The following is a 10,165-nucleotide window of genomic DNA, read 5'->3' as shown; positions in this document are numbered from 1 at the left end:
AACAGTCGGATTTAAGGCACGGCCGGGGCAATTATTTAGCCCATAACTTCCCGATTCGCACAAGCAGCTTCCGCTAAAGTGAAAATGAAAATTGATTCTGAGGGAAACAAAATGGCGCAGTATCTGTCTCACATATCGGTGGACACCTGAGCTGCGCGTAAGGGAAGGGGTAAAAAAGGGAGTGAAAGAAGAAAGGAAGCAAGATAGTGGAGGGCTCCGGAATAATTTCACCACCTTGAGATCTTTAACCTGCACTGACAGTGCACAGCACGCGGGCGCCTCAGCGTTTCGCCTCCATCGAAATGCTGCCGCCGCGGTCGCGTTCGAACACTAAAGTGCATTTAGCAGAAAATTGTTAGCACAGAAGACCGGAACGATGAGCACAGTAACACAGGATAGGCAGGAGGTGTCAATAGAATTTTGTTGTCAAGCAACTTTTTACGGCATTTACCACACACAACTTGCATCTTGTGGAGGTAGACAGCAAAGAAGATCCCACACATTATATAAAACACGTCCATTTTGCACAGCCACTTATGTGAAGAGCACCACAACAAGCATTACTGAGGCAAAAGGCATCTGTTTTTAGTAGCCTGAAAAATCATTAATGGTTTCAGTATCTCAGCAGTCTTGGGATTATTTTATTTGGCTGTACAGTAATGACTGCTTTCCTTGTCTTGGTGACAACTGAACTACAGTGTATGTGGACTGAATGGGCTTGAGATGTGATCTGCTTCATACAGACTATCATGATAATCCTCATAATATATGGGACTATGTGTGCCACATGATGCTTCTGATATATCATGTGGAATGATGTGTACTGCCTAGTTCCTTAAGTTGTGGATTGTATCTGGCAGTGTGTGGTTGTTACAGAGAGCTTGGCTCGGCAATACTCTTCACTTTGCAGTTCGCGCCGGTCCTGAGTTAATGTGTTCTCTGTCATCTCTTGGTTTGGTTTATGGAATTTAACGTCCCAAAGCGACTCAGGCTATGAGGGACGCCGTAGTGACGGACTGCGAAAATTTCCATCACCTAGGGTTCTGTAACGTGCACTGACATCACACAGTGCACGGGCCTCTAGAATTTCGCCTCCATTGAAATTCGGCCGCCGCGGTCGGGATCGAACCCGCGTCTTTGGGGCCAGCAGCCGAGCGCCATAACCACTGAGTCCTGTGTTCTCGTGTCTCTCTTTCGTCCTTGTTGCTTTGCGCTGCCGCTTTCCATGTTAGTGTAGGGGGTTGTAAATGATCACGCTATTAGAAATGCGAAAGCTGGTTGAAACTGCGTTAACCGCTGAACGTTGTGGCATTCAAACCAGCGCTCACCAAAACAACGCAGCACCGAGTCGCCGATTACGGCGCTGCTGACATGCTACATTACATAAAAGGAAACGAGCGTGAAAACACATTTGGGTGTATACTTGCCTAGCTGCGAGTTGTCACCGCAGTCTGGTGGGACATCTTGCGAGTCCACGCCGTACTCGCGAGCCTGCACCATCGGCCTGTGGCTGAGCAGCGCGCTCATGTGGTCATACCACTTCCAAGCCGACGGTGCAGCTACACTTCTCTCTTGCTCCAACCGTTCCTGTCACACAAGACAGAATTGTGCAGCAACGTCGTATCATTCCGTACGGGTGTCGAAATTCGGGTGAGGGAATGTTTATACTCACGGCCGTGAATCGCTTCTTCAAATTCTTCCAGCAGTTCCGCAACTGCTGCCACGTCCAGTGGTAGCCGAGATTGGCCATTTCGGCCTGCAGATCTTTGAACACATCTTGGTTGCGCTGCCGTCTGCTGTCCAGCGCCTCGCTCACTTTTTTTTTTCATTTATTAGCCCCAGAAAACATTCCACTTACCGGTCGGTCCAAGAAGCTCGGGTGGAAACAGCGCGGGGACCGACGGCGGCTGCCATTTTGGTCGACTGATCGCATGACCGAAATCTTTCCCAGAGTTCCCTGTTACCCGACTCCCTGACCCGTCTGCATATACATGGTTTTTGGAAAGGCAGGTCAGGCGAGCTAACCTACCCCTGCAGGCCAGTTAACTCCACTCGCTCTGCCGCTTATTTCACTCGGCCCGACAGCGTTTACATGAAGCCGGCAACAGTCTTTTTACCCAACAAGCAAACTCTACTCGACTCTATCGGGTTCATGTAGACAGGGCTATAGTCGCCAGGATGACTCCTTTCCTCCTCGGGGTCATTGTGAAGAAGAAGGGCATTATCGCAGCCGCACTGCCATCGCTCAGACCCTGGTGACCTGAGCGAGACCCTGGTGACCTGGACAAACCAGATACCCTGTCGCCGCCGTGGTTTCGCCGCCGCCTAACCGCTGAGCTAAGTCCCCGTTACAAAAGAAATAAAAACAAGGTATCGAAGCAGAATTCACAAAGCGAGAGCTTCAGGCAAAGCTTTATTAGACTTGTAATACAATTTACAAGGCAATTTAAAGTTCCTGGTTACTTTTACATTGATCTATGATTAATTCCATATTATCGCTGCAATGAAAACCATCAGGTGTTCACCATATACACTGCTACATTTCGGAAGGTTAAAGTTACAGTTAGATGCTTGCCTTCTACCGCGAGAAGGTAGAACGAGGAGGCTTAATGGAAGGGGGGAATTAGTGTTTATTATGTTGTTTATGAAAAGTGAAATTTTATAGTCCTGCAAAGATAAAAACGATAGCACATGATTAGCATAAAATATATTTGCTAGAATCATCGAATTCAGAAGTTATTAGGCTCAGTGACTGTTTCTGGAGGCGGAGTAAAGGTGATAAGTAGTTCTGTCTATTTGTATCAAAGATTCACAACAATTACTAGTATGTGCGCGGCAGATTGATAAGTAAAGGGAGCGTAATAGAGCGTATTTAAAGTAATATCTAGCCCTAATGTCAGCGTGGCAGCCGAAAGCTTATTTTTAACATACGTTGTTGGTTTGCTCTTTCCAGCGTAAGTGGCAATCAAAAATAACTCCTAAGCATTTCAGTGAAGACACCGGCTGTATTATTGAGCTACCAGGAGTGAGTGTAAGTAAATTGTTGAAAGTCCTGTGCATATATTGAAAAATGACGTACTTAGTTTTGGCTACGCTTAGCGTCAAGTGGTTTTATAAGAGCCAGGAAGACAAGATTTTCAGTTCATTCATTAATGTTGCTTGAATAAAGGGGAGAGATTCACGAGTATCTCTAAGAGCGGCGTCATCTGCGTACATTAATACTTGAGAAAAGTACGTTTGGAAGATCGTTTATGCAAAGCGAAAACAATATGGGGCCCATAACAGAGCCCTGTGGTACAGCAGAGGTTATATTTTTGACATCTGACAAGAAATAAATGATAAGTACTTTTTGCTTTCGACAGGATTAATAGTTATGAAATTAACTGAACTGTCAGGAAACCAGCACCTTTCTAATTTTTGCAATACGACGGGATGATAAACCGTCTCAAATCCCTTATTAATATATAGGAAAACAACGACAGCTATGTTATTCTGATGTATTGCGGATTTATTAGCTTCTGATGAAGTTAATACAGCTGTAGAAGCTGATCAATTTGCAGCAAAGCCATGTTGTTGAGGTGTAATATTATTCCTCTCAAGACATTGTTTAACCTGTTGCACGATGAGCTTTTTCAAGACTGTGTTGAGCACACTCAGTACAGATATTGGTCTGTAACTACCTGGTTTGTTTGAATCTCCTGCTTTGTATATAGGAACTACTTTAGCAACTTTAAGTATATCTGGGTAGCATTTACTATCTAGGCAGTCACTGAACGATTTGAATAGGTAAGGACAGAGAATATTATTGTTATCTTCAATTATCCCTGTTTGAATACTACGAAGGCCAACTGCTTTGTTTATTGTTATTTTACTAACGACAGATGTTACGTCTTCAGTGCTTAGATCTTGAGAAGTTATTGCTCACAGGTTTAGGTCCTGATAACATAAGTAACTGCGGTGGAAATTTACTAGCAAGACCAGGACCAACGTAAGTGAAGTAATCGTTGAAATCTTTAGCAACATTGCAAGAGATAATATTAGGTGTGACTGGATTCTGTCGATTTAATCCAGTAACATTTCTAACTGCCTTCCACAGTCGTTTTGTATCACCTTTGTTTTCTTTAATCAGTTTTGTATAATGCAATTTTCTCGACACTGTAATCATTGCTGCTGACTTATTCCTCTACTGCTTGTGGTAATACTCATTCGTTTTGTTTTGCTTCCATTTGTCGTATTATGAATTATTTTTCTTTAGAACACCAAGTACAACTTGATTTATCCAGTGGTATATAGCATCTTCATAATTACGTTTTTCTTATTCACGTGTTGATTGGGAATTGCATTTACAAGTACGAAATTAAATTTTCAAGTTCAATATTTACGTTGTCGCTACGCAAGGTTTCAAAGTTCATACACTCAAGTAGATCTCTAAGTTTCACATAATCAATACGGGAAGATCACTTCCGGCGATTTTGACTAGACAAATAACAACCAGGCTCGTGGAAAGAACATAAATATAGGACAATGATTGGCAACAGCATCACACACACCGTCTTACAAATTCATGACACGGTTACACAACACGTGGGCGATGAGAGAGTCAAATTGGCTGGCTATACGAGTTGGAGAGTTAATGACATTTTTTTTAGATTGAATGACTTAAGAAGAAGATTATAGTCACTGCAGTCGTCTGATAATAGGTGAATGCTAAAATTGCCGCATACAACAATGGGATTGTTTGTAGTCGCGTACGACCTGAGATTGATTTACATATCAGAAATGAATTTTTGCACTTTAGAGTTCGGAGGGTGATAAACGGCACCAATTATGAGGCAACACTGAAGCTTAATTAAAAGGCCTTCAATTGCTTACTACTGTTGTTTTTAAGATCGGAACTGCAATAACCAAGTCCAGCTTTGGCCAAAAAGGCAACACCACCTCCCCGTGTAGAGCTGCACCTAGGCAGCGATACCATATTGTGGCCAAGATAAAAACGGATTCGCCTTCCTTTAACCAAATTTCTGTGACGGCAATGACGTCATATAGGAAGGCATACTGTGACAAGTAAGCTAGAAGATAATAGGAATTTTTGCGTATGCTTGGCACGTTGCGATGAATTGATAAGTGACCGAACGCAAGACTGGCTTGCTCTATCCCGGAAATGGTGTGCGCCATAAGATTAGACAACTCGGCTGAGGTCGGCTACGCAAGTCACATGAGGTACCCTTCCGGAGTTTTTTCTGCCTTGCTCATTACGATTTTACCGTCGTATATTCAAGTATATTTCCACTGTTTTTATCGCTTTGCTGCCAGAGCCTTCCCTAGATTTATTCGGTGGAGACAGGTGTTCATTAATGAAGATAGAATCGTTGTCCTCAAAACTAAGAACGGATGTATTTAGCCGGCATTTCTTAGCTGCTTTCAGGACACGGTCGTGGACCTTCAGGGAAAAAGAATTCACGACGATGTTTGATTTCTATGTCGGGTTCTTGAATATCTAATTTCATAGAAGAGCAAATTGTTTCCCCTGTGTGGAAGAGGTTCTCTTCCAGTGCTTTATTTCCGAGTTTGTCTTCCTATACTGTACCGCTGGAGGTCAATCACCTTGCTGCTCACTTCTTTCACTTATTTTACAAGGCGGTTGTTTTCCTATTTAAGCTGGCGATTTTAATCTTTTACAGTAGCAAGGTCTCTCTTAAGCGTAACCATCTCACTACAAAAGATTGCTTCCCCTCCTTGTTCAAACCCGCGTTATTAGGAGTTATCTTAGCCAGAATGCTAGAGATATCTGGGAAGACTTTGTCATCAAGAAGAAAGACAGAGCTGTGTCAGTGCGCCATCCATCACGTTACTTCCTAAAGAAATTGCATTTCTTGATCATTATAACCATGATGTGCGCCAAGCCGCAAGTTGAACGTTCCCTAATTTTGTTTCGTTGTTCTCACCGCTTACACTTGTTTGCCTGTTGTCACCTGTGTACACTTGTTGAATTGTGGTCATCGTTCACGCTTGTTTTTGTTTTTCAGGGTTTTTAACAAATGTACACTCAATTTTTTTCATCACATCGTAGCGAGGCACGGGCCTATCATTTCGCCATTCAGTTTTGTGCGCCTTGGATCTGTTTGTGTTATTGTTGGCGGCGGTGCGGTATATATACATGTCCTTCCGAAATAAAAATGCTACTTGGCAGTCAGCGCTTGTGTTATGTTTTTTTTTCTGTCGTCCCGTCCTCGCGCTGTTAACAACACGATCGTTGTTCAGCTCGCTTGGATCATGCGCGTAAAGTGCACCCGATTTTCCCTCGCAGACTAAAACATCAAGACGCCGCTGGTGTTGGTAATAAATGAATGGAACGCATTGCCATCCAACATTGTCAGCCATGTCGAATCACCGTCTTTCGATGAGCATGAACTTTTGTGGCGCAAGGGCATCTGTAGCCGAAAACCGCCATGACACAAGGTTTTTCTTTTTACTCAAGGTGGCGTCAAAGACCCATTTTCCAAGGATTTCACCCAAAAGAAGCCGAACACCAGACCAGGGGAAAACCTGTACCCATTATATCACCCGGCGGCACTGGGTAGAATCATCGTATTTTCACACAGGCTTACTAACATTTTTGAACACAGAAAATGCTTCATACAGTGCTTGATTCCTGGGCCTGTTATGAATGCCATTACATTTCTGCCGGTACCGTTTTGCTTCGCTTATGGCTTGGCTTAGTAATTTAACGTCCCAAAGCAATTCAGGCTGTGAGGCACGCCGTAGTAAAGGGCTTTGGAAATTTCGACCACCTGGGGTGCTTTACGTGCACTGACATCGCACAGTACACGGACCTCCAGCATTTCGTCTCAATCTAAATTGGTTTGGTTTGGTTTGGTTTATAGGGGCTTAACGTCCTAAAGCAACTGAGGCTATGAGAGGCGCCGTAGTGAAGGGCTCCAGAAATTTCGACCACTTGGGGTTCTTTAACGTGCACTGACATCGCACAGTACACGGGCCTCTAGAATTTCGCCTCCATCGAAATTCGATCTCCACGGCCGGGTTTTGCTTCGCTGGTGTTCTTTTATTCCTTGTGCTGTGTTGAACAATGCCTGAACTTGCTTCGTATACCAGCCTGACTGCGCAGTTCTTGATTAGTCTCTTGTGCCCAAATTTCAACTAAACTTTACCTATTGTACCTAATTTTCTGTCATTTATTATCGTATTGCTGCTGTCCTTGAAACATTCCGCCTTATGTAATACCCAGTTCTGGCCCTTTCGGGTAAATAGATAAATAAATAAAATAAAGTTAGTTGGGTGGATGAGATTGAGAAGTTTGCCGGGTTACGGTGGCCGCAGCTGGCACATTGTAGGGTCAATTGGAGACCCATGGGAGAGGCCTTTGTCCTGCAGTGGGCGTAGTCAGGCTATTGAATAGCTGTTGCTGTACGGCACACACCTGCAGCGGGGAGCAAAAACGCTTTGCAGAACTGCACTCACACTTGCTTTTTCCTGTTTCGTTCTCTTTTTGTTGCAAGGCGAGAGCGCGCAGCTCAAAAATTGCTGCCCGTGACGCTGCCTGCGACGAGGCCGCATCGCTCTAACCGCATACGTATGACGTCATCGTGTGGTCGCGAAAGTCGCTAGGGCGAGCGCCGTTCGACGAGGAAATCTGCCTCTCCCCCTTCCCCTCGATTCCGCCTCGCGTAGCGGGACTTCGTTTTTCCTCGTCCGTACGACCGGCTGCGCGCGCCGGGATAACCTGCGCCAAGGTCTCGCCGGCTGAGCCGCCCTTCAAGGTGAGTCGGTGCAGCTGCTGTTTACGTACACACACCGTGTGTGTGTTTTTTTTCGGGGGGGGGGGGCACGTGGCCCGGATGATGCACCGCTTCGGTTTCGGCTACGGACTTTCGGCCTGACGGGTGGGCGGTCCAAAAATCCTAAGAGACCAGCAGAAAAGACGTGCGCCGACTAATAGCAGGAGGAAAATGTTCGCGAGAGGCCGGCTGCTACCGGGCGCAGTCCCTCGTTGCCCCTTACGAGCGTTGCACTTTCTGCCACGCGCTCGCACCGTGCACGAGGACAGTGCTTAAAATTTTGTTACGTTTAGTTACGTTATGAGGTGCGGAGCTATGTTGTTGTATTCTGTGTATTTTGGATACTACACTCCCTTTTTGGGACTTCATCTAAAGTACGAAGAAACATGTGCATGAACAGTATGATAAAACTACAATGCTTTGTTACCCTCGGCTATGTCATCCAATAGTGTTATGCTGCACTGCGTTCGTTATCTGCGGTTATGTGGGCTTGAACTTTCCAAAACTGCACATGGGTTACGCCGCAACTGAGCGCCCTGGGGCCGAACTACGGACCGCTCTCAATCCATATCATTTTTCTACTATTTATTGCTTTCTAATGTGCACTGATATCGCACAGCACACGGGTGTCTTCAGTTTTGCCTCCATCGAAATGCGGCCGCCGTGGCCAAGATTCGGTGCCGAATTCTTGGGTTCTGCCGCCGAACTCCACAGTCGCTGAACTACAGCGCGGCGCGTAGGGTGGTGAGGGTTTGCGAACACGCAGACCTGGGGCAGGCGTGGGTGAGCTGCTGTCGCGTGCCGCATGAGGGCTGACCCCAGAGAAGCTCCTGGGCATCGTCGCAATGCGCAGACGAGTCGGAAGAGCTCTTCGTTGGCTCAGCGGTATCGGCGCTTCATTTAACTGAACATTGAGGTATAAAAAACAAAAACCTGGCAAACTACAATTTTTCAATCATTTTCATAGAACAGCTGCGTGTTTTTCTTTGTAAAGAAATCCCATAATTGATCTCACGTGCTGGCTTTAAAACTCATCTCGTGCGAAATGTAGGGTTTGTGGTATGTATGGTTTATGATTTATGGGCTAGGCGACCGCAAACCTTTATGGTTAACATCCCTTCCTTTCTCCCCTCTCTGTATCTATCTATGGTTTAGGGGGGCTGAACGTCCCAAAGCTACTTAGAATATGAGGGACGCCGTAGTGAAGGGCTCCGGAAATTTTTACCGCCTGCGGTTCTTTAACGTGCATTGACATCGAATTGCACTGCCTCGAAGGGCATTGACTAGAATTTCGCCTCCATCGAAATTAAACAACCGCAGACTGGATCGAACCCGCGTCTTTCGGGTCAACAGCCGAGCGCCATAACCACTGAGCCACCGCGGCGGCTATACGAAATGTATAATCCGGTCTGTTGTCGTGTGAAGAGGTTTTTCATAGCTGAGTACTGATGGCCAAACCATTATCGGTGGAAGTGTCAAATGCTAATACTGAATGCATTTGCTCATTAAACGCTCTCAACGCCTTTTTGGGCGTTACACACAGGAGTCTCTTTTTTAATACAGGTAGAAGTTACTCTGAGAGTCAAGTAGATAGTAACTAGATGGGAGTGGAGAACATTTGGCACGTGCTCTCAAGTAATGAGTAGAATTTGTGGCTCACCAGTACTCAGCAATGACCAGCCTTGACAGGCTCCGTAGATCTTGGCGTTCAGCTGCTCGTCCCGAGGTTGCCGGATTGGGTCCCGGCCGCGGCGGCCACATTTCTGTGGACGCGAAATGAAGAAAAAAAAAACGCCCGTGCTCTGTGCGATGCCAGCGCACGTTAAAGAACACCAGGTGGTATAAATTAATCCTGGATTCTCCACTGCAGCCTCCCTTAGTCTGTGTTTCGCGTCGGGAAGTTAAATTTCATAGTTTGCAATTTAGTACTCAGCTTTAAGGCCTTTTGCGCGTATATTTATTTATGTATGTATTTATTTATTTATCAATACTGCCAATCCCTCTTTCAGGGAGGTTTACGTGAGTGGGTTCTGGCAGCAGGCAAACAGTCGACCAGGCACAAACACTATTTCGAGTATGCAAAAAGTACAGTGAAGATTATGGGGACAATAAGAATAGGCATTGGAAAAGGCAATACAAAGATAACCAATAAGTAATCGTCACCTTTTCCCTTCATAAATCATCCCGAGAAATACTATAGATATACATGGAATATACAAACACATGCAAATACAAATACATATAAAACCCCCCAAAATGTTACAAAAAGTAAATAAAAATCAGTTTTTTTTCCTGACAATACACTTTTGCCAGCTAGCGCCAAAAATTCCTCAGTAGTTGGCTGTAAAATCACTGAATCAAGAGAGTGC

At 45.1% G+C, this 10,165-nt stretch overlaps 1 protein-coding gene across 2 annotated transcripts in view; it reads left to right on the top strand.

Moving 5' to 3' along the window:
- Positions 1 to 7,669: 7,669 nt before the first annotated feature.
- LOC144105589 (acetylcholinesterase-like) overlaps positions 7,670 to 10,165 on the top strand; it is a 125,712-nt gene continuing 123,216 nt past the window's right edge. Inside the window, exon 1 of one of the 2 annotated variants that reach the window (XM_077638708.1) lies at positions 7,670 to 7,778. The gene's annotated coding sequence lies outside the window, so the exon portion shown is untranslated. The remainder of the gene's footprint in view (positions 7,779 to 10,165) is intronic. The other variant, XM_077638709.1, reaches the window with a different exon arrangement.

The sequence above is a fragment of the Amblyomma americanum genome, chromosome 9, assembly GCF_052857255.1.
Source record: "Amblyomma americanum isolate KBUSLIRL-KWMA chromosome 9, ASM5285725v1, whole genome shotgun sequence".
NCBI lineage: Eukaryota > Metazoa > Arthropoda > Arachnida > Ixodida > Ixodidae > Amblyomma > Amblyomma americanum.
This window is presented reverse-complemented; position numbering and strand designations above follow the sequence as displayed.